Here is a 12170-nt window from a genome sequence, read left to right as displayed (position 1 = left end):
TGCTTTTCCTCCCTGGTGGAGAGGATAGTATGTATTAAGCTGAAAAGTTACTTTCTAGTTGTGAGGAAGGAGTTAGACTGCTGCTTCAGAACTATGAAATTATTTTCGGTGTTTTACAAATGGTCACTACATCAAAAGCAACAAAAAAGGTAATTACAAAGTGTGTACATCATAAACATACTTTTTTTTAAGATTTATTTATTTGAGAGAAGGAGAGACAGTAAGGAGGAAGGGGCAGAGAGAGAGAGAGAGAGAGAGAGAGAATCTCAAGCAGACTCAGCTGAGAACAAAGCCCTGTTGTTCTCGGGCTTAATCTCATGACCCTGAGATCATGACTGTGAGATCATGACCTGGGTTGAAATCAAGAGTTGGATGCTTAGCTGACTGACTGAGCCACCCGGGTGCCCTCATTACATAATACTTTTAAAAACACTCCACATTAGGGGCACCTGGATGGCTCAGTTGGTTGAGCATCTGTCTTTGGCTCGGGTCATGATCCCAGGGTCCTGAGATCAAGCCCTGCATCAGGCTCCCTGTGGGGAGCCTGCTTCTCCCTCTCCCTCTGCCTGCTGCTTCCCCTGAGTGTGCTCTCTTGCTCTGTCAAGTAAATAAATAAATAAAAACCTTAAAATAAAATAAAGACACTTCACATTGCCTTGAATATGACCTCAGCCCCAAGCCCAACTGCAATCTCTGGGGAGAGGCAGAGACTGGTGGAAAAGACACAGGGGTTGGGGTGGGAAAAGCAGCAAGAGGAGAAAGCAGACCTTCAGTTAAGTCAGCCCTCAATTTCAAGGGCAGCTTTGGGCAGGCTGGCCTCAGGCTGGAGCCCAGGTCAGAGGCAAGAGCAGCTGTGGATGGGACTGGGTGCTCTACATATCATTCAGGTCAGGCGGAAGCTGACCTGGCATCCTTTGTGTACAGAAGTGCTCCTCTTTGGTGGATTTCAGCTTATCTTCCAAATCATCAATTATCTTCTCTAGCTTAGCTACCAGTCTCTCTGTGAACTCAGCATGGGTCTCTGCTTGAGTTTCTCAGTAAGAATCTATGTCTCCTTCATATCTGTCTTCCTTTTCTTCTGCAGCATTCAGACATTTTAGGTTCTGGTCCATCCGTCTGCTCATCCACCCCCTGGCAATGGGAGTCGGCCAGCTCAACTGGTTCCTCTGTGCATGCCAGGTCCCCCTGACTAATAACCAGCTTCCGAGCCACCCCTCATACTTCCCAGCCTTTCCCAATCTGCTTCTTCTGCAGTGTGCTCAGCTTGTTTGAGTTGGATTTCCTGGAGTTCCATCTTTTCTTCATCTCTTAAGGCTCAGTTTTCAGTAACCTCCATATTTTTCCTCCTCTCATCAGTAGCTTTCTCAGCTTCCTCCAGCTTTTACAGGGCATGGTCCAGCTCCTCTTCAATCAACTGGATCCTATGGTTCAAGGAGGCCACCTCCAGCTCAGCCTGCTCCCAGGCCTGCCTTTCCCCCTCCATCTCCTGTTGCAGGTGCTTGGCCCCCTCCTCTGCAGCATGGGCTGCAGAACCTGCATCTTGTACTTCACTGCCTCGATGGTGGTGATCCTGGCATGGTGCCCTCCAAGCCCTTGCCAGTGCTCGGCTTCCTGCCTACTCTGCTAAGAGCTGCAGCTGCCTCCTCTGCTCAGAGCTAATGCTGTTTTTGCTTATATGAGACAGAAAGCCACTTCAAACTAGCTTACCGAAAAATGGGAATTTACTAGCCCACTGATGGCTCTAGAGAACTACATTGGGGTAGTGCTGAGTTCAGGGACTTAATAGCATCATCCAGACTCAGAATCTGTCCATCTCTCAGCTTGGATGTCCTCTGGATTGATATAATTCAGGCAGACCTTTCCACTTGGTGACAAAATGACCACGCAGAGATTCAGTCTTTTCCAGTCATTGTAGTACAGTCTCTCTAAGGTGTCTCACTGGGTGGACACAGCCATGTGCCCATTCCTGAAACGGTCATTCTGCCCAGGAATGTAGAATGTGGGAATGGCCGTATTTACTTTGTTCATCCACTTTTGGAGGGATAGAGACAGACTCACATAAACCAAGAGAGAACATATTGTTAGCCCAAAGGAAAATTAAGGTTCTCCTACAAAAAAAATTAGATGTCTATTATAGTTTTAATTTTGCTCAAGGTGTTTTCTGATATAAAAAGAAAGCATTATGTTGTCAAATTTAGGTTTTCCTATAATTTCTTATCCAAGTTTAAAGCTTAAAATGTCACAGAATCAATAAGATTAACTTTTCATTTTCTTCAGTTTTTTTATAGTTTATATTTTTTACTTATCTTTTAAATAAACTAGAATTAAATAGACTTAAAAGCTCAATAAATTACTAAATATTTCAATAATATTTATTGCTGAAACAGATTTATCACATTTATAATATATAAATTTTAATGGACACTACTTTCTACTTTTAAGTCATTTATTGATCTTTTTCTGTCTATTCTTTTTTTTTTAAGATTTTATTTTTAAGTCATCTCTACACCCAGCACAAAGCTTGAACTTACAACCCCAAGATCAAGAGTTGCATGCTCTACCAACTGAGCCAACCAGGTGCCCCTTTTCTGTCTAGTCTTCTGCCAGCACTATAGCATTTTAGTTTGTAGCTATGTAATAAGCTTTGATATTTGGTGGGACAAATAAATGGCAGGTAGCTTAAATGAGAGGGGATTGAAAGATCTGGAGTCAAGAGTTTTACGTACCACCGTAGAGCCTGTTTTTTACCAGAAGAGGCTGCCTGTGCATGTGGGCACTCCTGGAGCTGAGGTTAAGGAGTAATTGAAAGGAAGGAGAGAGTAAAAAAGCGAGGACATAGGGCCATGGAATCCAAACATCACTACTGTTTTAAAATATGGCAATGCCTGTGCATTACAAAAGATGTGGTCTTCTCTAATTGGAGCTCAAGGCAAATTATTATGTAGACTGTTTCTTTTTAGCACATTTTAATTTTTATTTATTTTTTGGTTCTCATTTGCTTTTGACATCTCCAAGTTAGGCTGTTGATGCCAAAGAATGACACCAGTTAGACATCAGCACTTTATGAGCTTGCTGCTTCCAGGACTATTTATTTGCCAGGCAGAGAAGGTGGTACCTAATACTGAGAAATGACTTCTCACAGTCACACTGAAGCTAGTCATGAGGGCTGCTAGAGACCTTCAGTGAACAAAGGAGCCCCCTGCCCTCCTAATAACATCTCCTAAGCAGTGTCCTTTTTATCTCCCTTAAGGCTTATTCTGTCTCTACTATTTTTCAGAAGGGAATCTTAGAAGGAGTATCATGTCTCTGCTTAGCTATCAAATATTTATTAAACTGTTAATATTTTGGGGGCATTGTGCTTGGGAATTTTAATATAAATAAAATATTATCTCCCCTTTTGAGGAGTTCATTGTCAGGTCCAATAGTTCTTAGTTCCTTGTATTTGCTTTCCCAAAGTTTAGGCTCCCACTCTGAGGACCTAAGGCACTTGGCATTGCCCCAAGTGGTCCATTTAGAGGTCAGAATAAATTGCCTTCCATATTTAAACAGATTCTATAACCTGTAGGGTTTCCACTTATGCCCACTTTGTGGCAGGAATGCTCCCCTTCCCCCACACCTCCTTCTCTTATCCTGGGCCTGACTTTGTTTTTAAGGATGCAGTATTAGAGCCTTTTTTGATTATTTTTCATGATAGAATACTTTGCTTAGTGTTTCAAACTCAGTGCTCCCTTTTGCTAATGTTGATGTGACAAGGTTTTCTTAGCCTGGACGTTTTAAATCTAGACTCTTCAAATCCTGAGCTTTACCTTACATAGCTCTGTTGATGAGTTCTTGGAGTTTGGGGTACTTAGGATTACATTTTACTCCATTCCTATGAAATTCTGTTGTTAACAGGGGACATTCTGGTGAGTCAGATGAACCTGTGTCAAAACCATTTCACTCTCAAGAAGACACAGTGGCTCTGGGTGCTTCTCAGTGGCCAGGGATATGCTTCCTTCTTCATTGATCCTGTTAAGTGACAAGATCCTGTCTTTTGGGGTGAAAAATATCCATGTGATTATATGCTCTGATTTATCATTCAGTGATCATATTAGCTATGTCGCCTCTTGCATTCCGTCATCTGGGCCCCACTGAGCTGTGAGGCTATTACCCTTCTCAGGAAGGCACTGACTTACTCATCAAGGGGGACTACTTCCTCTCCATACTGCTCTGTCTCCCTGGAAGCCTTCCAACAGGACATCAGCATTTACAAATTAATTTGCACTACCTTGGCCAGAATGTAATTCTAATTCCAATTTCTTCTGCAGGCCTTCTACAATATTCCAGCTATTCCTGTTGGAGTTTCCCTTTCTTCTTGTCCAATAGTTCCTCTTCAGTTTTATTTATTTGCTGATATTTTGACAAAAATCTACCTTTTACCAAGCTTATTTATCCTTCAAAGCCCTGTTTATTTTCCAGCTCTTCCAAGAAGCCTACCTGAATATTTAGACTGACTTCAAAGTCATAATCAATTATATAATACTAATTTGGCTTAATCATTGAAAACCTTGCATCATAGGGTAGCAGTTAAGGTCATAGACTTTAGAGACAGTTCTTTTTTTTTTTTAAGATTTTATTTATTCATGAGACAGAGAGAGAGAGAGACAGAGAGAGAGAGAGAGGCAGAGACACAGGCAGAGGGAGAAGCAGGTTCCATTCAGGGAGCCCAACATGGGACTCAATCCCGGGTCTCCCAGAATCGCACCCTGGACCCAGGGCGGCGCTAAACCGCTGAGCCACCCAGGCTGCCCTAGAGACAGTTCTTTTCTCTGTTTTTGAGCTGCTTGAATTTGCGTAAATTATTACCACTTCTAGTTTTCAATTTCTTTATTGGCAAAACAGGGTTAAGGATGACCTTTCTTGGTATCACTAGAGTCCATCTAGTGTTCTGTACATTGTAGATGCTCACGAAGTTAGGAGGAAGTGCTTGCAGCTTCTATTTGCCAATGATGGGTTTACTTTAGGAAGTATTTCCTGGCTGCTCTCGGACAAAATTTTTTTTATCAGTGATGATTAAGAGTGGTCTATAGGCAAAAACCTTATTGAACTCTTAGATTAAGGATTATAGACTAATGGATCATGATCTCAAAATTTCTGAATTAATATAATGATATTAGTTCAAATAATCTCATTGGAGCTCAATACAGGGTAATAACAATTGTCATATATTTCCTTGACAGATGTCAAAAGAGTGAATAGCACATGGACCAAAGAGTGTGGCCGCATATAAATTATATCACTGAAACATTCAGAGTGGCTGGCTTTTATCATGATTTTGAAGTGAATTTAAGCAGATTTTCAGGAAGTTTTCTTAATGTACTGGTTTCTCTTAGATTTTCCTAGATATCTTCTTGGTTATGTTTAAAAATAGACATTTAAATGAGGATTGATTTAGTAGCAGGGGTCCTTTTCAGAGAACTTGTTTTAATTTTGTTTCAGGAGTTACTGGCTGGCCCTAATTTGGCTTATTGCATAGATCAAAAGCATTTCATTTCATGCCCTCATATTCTCCCTCTTATGAAGCCTCTCTACTTATCTCGTAATTTCTAGTTTTTCTGTCACAAGTGAACTGTGGGATCTTAGGACCTTACTTTCTAAACAAAGGGATGAATTAGATGAATATAGGTTTTATGTATAATTTTTATAATAAATGGCACATATAATTTTATGCCATTTTCATGATTACCACAATCAAAATTTGTAGTTTAGCCTTTTACACTGCAACATTCAAATTTTCTTAGCCATTGCTTTTATAAATGGCTTACTGGTATACTGCTCTTCTTGCTTTTAATCTCATCCTTTTTAGGACTTAGAGTGTAAGCTTGTTGAGAGTTCAAGGTTTTGTTTGCATTTTCATTTCTTTTTTGGTTAAATTAATACATATGAAATATTACATATATAACATATAAACTCAATATGCAATGCATAATCCAATTATGAGGATAATTATATTTAATAATATATGTAAATTATACTTTATAACTTTTCCTTAATTGAATTATATATTGAATATAGTATATATTAAATATATGTAATTTAATCCTTAATTGAATTGTATATTGAAAGTCAGCTGGAAGATTTTGTCAGATAGATGTTTTGGCTTAAAGGTCAGTGTTCATGACACATAGAATCATCGTTCCAACCTCTACTAATTTAAAGAACTTTGAATAATTTTGAGTGATTCAGCAGCTTCTATTGCCTCTAATTGCATTGCTAGTGTGAAACAAATTTCTGTAAACGGAACACAATTTAAAAAATTAATGCTGTATTATGTGTGTATGTGTACTCTCTTGAAGATTTTTTAAGCCAAAGGTTGGAATCCAAATTTAAGTTAAAAATTCAACCGTATTAGTTCCAACAGTAAAAATGACACAACAGAAGTGGTTGGATGGATGTTTACCTTCAGATGTTACCAGTTTGCACATGTGCAGGCAATAATGACTCTTGGCACTTCACAACTTATTCTGCTGCCTAGAATTTGTCAGATATTTCTTTAGACATGAATTCTGTGGATCTCAATTTTAGAAATGTTACAATAGAAGAATTATATCTTGGGAACAAGAAAGCATGGTATATAACTGTCAATCAAGTATAACTTACTTTCCCTTGCTGCCCTGCTCCCAAAGGCATGTTAGTATTATTTAATTTGTTTACTGTAACTATGGTTTTTAAAAGATTTAAAGGTTTGAAAGCCACAAATAGTGATTATGCTGGGTGTGACCCAAATAAAATCCACTAGATTGACTGGAAAGCTTGGTGAGAGTTTTGGTATCCTCTCATTCTTCAGGGGAGCCTTTCTGTTATGTTATCAGAAGCTTTCCCTTTGCTTCAGGAAGCCCATTGGCCTGCCCGGAGAGAGAAATTCAGTTGGTAGGGTACTTTATAGATGTCTCTCGATCCTCCTGGACAGAGAGGAGAAAGCCCAACACCTGACACTTGGAGAGGTTAAGCCTTTGAATGAAAAATTGCCATGAATTTGAATGAAGATAAGAGAGAAGGGGACAGTGAAAGATGTTCCAGTGGTGAGGGATCATCGGTGTTGGCAGCTGCCCATCCCTCTTATCTCACCTAATGGCGGGTGCCTGCCAATGTTTATTTGTCCATTGCCATTCACCAGCTGCTCCTCTGCCATGTTGTTTTCCTTCCCAGATGGCAACACGATGTTCCACGATAAAACTGACACAAAAAACAATGCAAAATTTGTCTAAGAGAGGTTCAGCAAGCATGAGAAAAACATCTGATATCTCTCAGAGCCCGCCAAGTTCGCAGCTTACAGTGCCAGAGTAATTATGGGATGATTTGAACAGAGGCAATGCATGGGGAAGCCACTACCAAATGTAGCAGGTAGGTTTCCAGAAGAGGCAAAACATTCAGCTCTCTCGTTCCTCTGGCACCCTGACAGAATCAATGAGCGCTGCCTGTGGCTCCCAGAAGCCTCGTACATTATGGAATCTGTGCTTTACCCCATGCTGCCTAATTAATGGCCCACTATTTTAAAAACTCTTTTATTCAATTAGACTCTGCTTTCAATAAGATAAACAGTCTTGCTATCAAAATCCTAGGAAACCAACATTTATAGGCTGCCTTCTCGCCAAAGCATCTGCTTTTCTGTTGCCCTTGGTCTTTTATTCTGTCCAGTTTTCATTTGGCTGTTTGATTCTGTAAAAATTGACTGCTATTTTGGGGAATAATATGAAACAAGAGAGTTTCTCTGCCATCCTATTACTCTGAGGGCTATTTCCCCCTTAGCCTCTACACAAGAACACAAACTAAAGAGAATCATTTTATTATTGCAGATTACAAAGAGCCACAGATGTTATTTAAAATGCGGCATTGACTGGATTTCATATTCATCACTATTACTCAAAGTACTGCCTTTTTTATGGGTTACCATTACGGCATTTTTTTGTCAGATCAGATTTTTAGATGAAACACTAAAGAGTTCTTTCTTCTTTAATATGACCACATGCCTCTTCATTTGACTCAGAATTGTCTCCTAGGGATAATTGCATTCATGTCTGTTTGGCTAGATTTCTTTTTTTATAGTTAATATAGTTTATTTGACCTACTTTAGAGACAATACTGAGGAAAATAATTTAAAAAATTATATCTAGCATTCAAAGAATCTGCCCCAAACTGGCTCAACTGTGGAATTGTTGGTTTTATTTTTATTTTTTTTTTAAATTTTTATTTATTTATGATAGTCACAGAGAGATAGAGAGAGAGGCAGAGACACAGGCAGAGGGAGAAGCAGGCTCCATGCACCGGGAGCCCGACGTGGGATTCGATCCCGGGTCTCCAGGATCGCGCCCTGGGCCAAAGGCAGGCGCCAAACCGCTGTGCCACCCAGGGATCCCTAATTGTTGGTTTTAAAATATTGTTAGTGAAAACAAAGAATAGAAAATGCCCCGTAGTCTTTGGTGAAAAATATTATTTTAGTGAATTAATTACTTATTTTCTGACTTATGAGTGGTATAACATGTTGGTACAATTTAAAAACAGATTTTGCATTTATTTGGTCTGGGGAGGAAGTTTTTATTGTAGGTAGAATCAGGAAAACCAGTTCAAGAAATGTTGACACATTCCCACATAAAGAGAAAGGCTGTTGAAAAGGCTCAAGATTTCTTGAGTAAGACCTGAGTTTGGGTGTTATCTGGGCCATTAACATTAGCTGAGTCACTTAACCTCTTATAATCTCCATTTCCTTTTATAGAAAATGAAAATATGAGTAACAGTTGCCAACTACAAATGTTGCGAGGGTCAGATCAATTTACAGATGCAAGAATTTTGTAAGTTGTAAAGCATAGTGCAGCTATTAGGTGGTTTCAATGACATGTTTCTCTGTTTAGCTGTATCCTCATAAAGTTTTCCTTCTTCTTAGACAATAACTTTCCTTCAATAAAAGATTTATTTTTCTTTAGTTTTATAATTTGTTCTTGCAGCTTCAGAAATCCTAGAGGATAGTGCAGTGTAGATTTTATGATGGTTGTGAATATTTGACCTTCTAAGGGTGGAGGAAAGATCTGAATATATTAACTTTTGAGGCCATGTTCTAATTCGGTTTTGTAGGAAACAATGTCATTTGACATTTCAACCTTTTTGCAGGACAAATTGTTGGGCATTTTCCAAGACAGCAAGAGCTGAACTTGAACTTTTTCTTCCACTTGACCATATATATACAGGTAGAATTAATATAATGTCCATATTCTAGTTCATACTCATGTTGGATCAAAATGATTCCAAGGAACAGAGCAAGGTCAGATTGAGAACTCTCAATATTGAGAGAGAGGTTGATTTTACTAATTGATGCCTGTTGGAATTCATGTTCATCCAGAATACAGCAGGAGTTCTCAATCCTGGCTTAAAATCACCTGTATAACATTTGTTGCTGTTTGGTTTTAATTCTTTATGGCTACTGTGGCTTACTTAATTATCTATGATGAAGCAAGGAAATTAACACTGATAGCCAGCAGAACCCGTGTCCAAACATTTTGACTTAAATGGTTCTGTGTGACTTTTCATTATCAAAAACTTTTAAGCTCTCCAGGAGAATCTTAAGGTACAGTTAGGCTGAGAACCACGCATTTAGAAGTAAGTGACAATAAATTAGGTACCAGTAGGTATGTACACACTACTCTGGTATTTAGCTAGGTTAGGTTCAGCTAGGCATGATTTTTGAGTGATCACTTGAGCCAAGATTCCATGATAATGTTAAAAGCATGTTTTTGAGTTACAAATATTGACACTAACATTTTACATTTTTCTGCTCATTAATTTATTTAGTTTTTAAATATTAACTTAGTGTTTCCATTTGAAATGTTAAACATGTGTCACCAAGTTTTCAACTTGGAACAAGGGATAAAATAAACTTCTAAAACGGTAAAGACTGAGAGAAATATAATCCATGTACATAAAAGCTTTTGGGGTGCAACAGGGAAAGGGATCCAAAGACAAAAATGTTTGAAGACCACTGCTCTAATCTATTATTTTACTTTCTTCAGAACTCTGTGTCTGTCTGGAATTACCTTGTTTATTTGTGAATGTATTGTATGACTTTCCCAATTAGAATACAAGTACACTAAGCACAGTCTATTCACGGCTGGCCGTCCAGCGCCTAGAAGTATCTGGTGCAAAATAGATACTAGAGGTTGAATTATGTACCCTAAACATTCATATGTTTAAGTTTTAATCCCCATTATCTCAGAATGTAAACTTATTTAGAAATAAGATTATTGCAGACATAATTAGTTGAGATGAGCTTATACTGGAGAGACGTAGGTCCCTAATTCAGTATGATTTGGTGCCCTTATAAAAAAGAGAAGTTTAGGCATAGACATGCGCACAGGGACTGAAGTTATGCTGTTCCCAGCCAAATTACTTAGAGAAGCTAGGAGAGAGGGATCTAGAGAAGGGATCCTTCTCTAGCACCTTCACAGGGAGCAGGGCACTGCTGACATCTTGATTTCAGACTTCTGGCATCCAGAACTGTAACACAGTAAGTTTCTGTCATTGTAAGCCACTCAGTTTTTGGTACTTTGTTATGGAAGCTCTAAGAAATGAATATAGTAGATATTCACTAAAGGTTGGTTAAATGCATGAATTATCTACTGTTTCACATGTACTACCTACCACATTTTTCATAACAATCTGATCAGGTAGTGCCATTGTATTCTTTTTCTGCATGTGAGGAAACTGAGGCTTACAGAGATTAAGTAACTCGCCCAAGGTCACATCTGTCTGCCTCCTTAGCTGGAGCTTCTCAGCTCTACACTATGTGGTTTGACAGATATACTATATAGGATACATATGAAAACAGGAGGTCGCCATGAATAAGCAGCGCAATGCACAGAAAGAGTACTCAACCTGGAAGCCCAGGATCCGGAATATCAAGCATTCAATCTCTTAGTCAATTTAAAGATCCTCTGCCATCTTCACCCTGTAACTCCCAGCTTAGAGTTGTAACTTCAGGCTCAGCAGTCAGCTGTGGGGAAAGAAGGTGTGGAGTCTCTTTGCCTTCTGTGTTCCACCTTGTCTTATTTCTCAAGGTCAGAAGAGGGAAAGGAGGAACAAAGGTCTTTCTTAATCAGTATAGTGGTCACATGACTTTGTAACTGAGTGGCAGATGGGATATTATTTTTGGTTCTTTAAAGACCCATTTTTTAAAAAATATTTTATTTATTTATTGATGAGAGAGAGAGAGAGAGAGAGAGAGAGAGAGAGAAGCAGAGACACAGGCAGAGGGAGAAGCAGGCTCCATGCAGGGAGCCTGATGTGGGACTCGATCCCAGGTCTCCAAGATCAGGCCCTGGGCTGAGGGTGGCACTAAACTGCTGAGCCACCCGGGCTGCCCTAGAGACCCATATTATAGCATTGTTCCCTGCCAAAAGAAGATGAACCCTCTGGCTGACTCTGGTGCTGGTTCTTTCTGTTGGAGTCACCTAACCTGGATGGTGACCACTTGGGCATGGCCCTTTGATGGCAACTCCAGCCCTGCTTGTCCTTGGCATCCATTCTGGCTCAAAGGAAACATTTGGCTCTGAAAGTACAGGCTGCTTCTATAGCTCTCTCTTATCCTTGGCCATAAAAGGCAGTAGTTCCTGCAAGCCTCACACATTTACATTCTTTCCAGACTAGAATCAGCCTCTAGGCTTCCTGAAACTTCCCTTACTTGGCTTTAGTGGTTGTATTGAGAAATAACCTGATATATCTATTTTAAAGTGAGTTTCCTGATGTTGTTTATAGATCAAATATTGCTAGGAAAATTATTTTTTAAAAAGGTCTTATTTATTTATTTGAGTGAGAGAGCACAAGCAGGGGGAGAAGCAGACTTCCTCCTGAGCAGGGAGCATGATGTGGGGCTTGATCCCAGGACCTGGAGATCATACCTAAGTTGAAGGCAGCTGTTCAATCGACTCAGCTACTCTGGCACTTGCTAGGAAAGTTATTATGACCAGAATACCAAAAATACTGGGTATTTAATACCAAATATATGGGGTATATAAATGTCCATGTTCTAATCCATGGATCCCTCATTTTAAGCAATTCAACTGCTTTTACTAAATATCCCCTGTATGCCAGGCTCTGCCCCAGGATAAGAGACAAATACTATCTATGATTAACACATTCTCACT

General features: G+C 39.3%; 1 protein-coding gene and 1 pseudogene across 1 annotated transcript in view; one reads left to right on the top strand and one right to left on the bottom strand.

Moving 5' to 3' along the window:
- Positions 1–12170, top strand: part of LOC112919806 (short transmembrane mitochondrial protein 1-like) — a 295192-nt gene that overhangs the window by 81080 nt on the left and 201942 nt on the right. The gene's annotated exons all lie outside the window — the stretch shown is intronic.
- Positions 873–1336, bottom strand: LOC112919849 (tropomyosin-like; annotated as a pseudogene).

This window comes from Vulpes vulpes, chromosome 15 (assembly GCF_048418805.1).
Source record: "Vulpes vulpes isolate BD-2025 chromosome 15, VulVul3, whole genome shotgun sequence".
NCBI lineage: Eukaryota > Metazoa > Chordata > Mammalia > Carnivora > Canidae > Vulpes > Vulpes vulpes.
The sequence above is the reverse complement of the archived record's forward strand: the minus strand, read 5'-3'. Positions and strand labels throughout refer to the sequence as shown.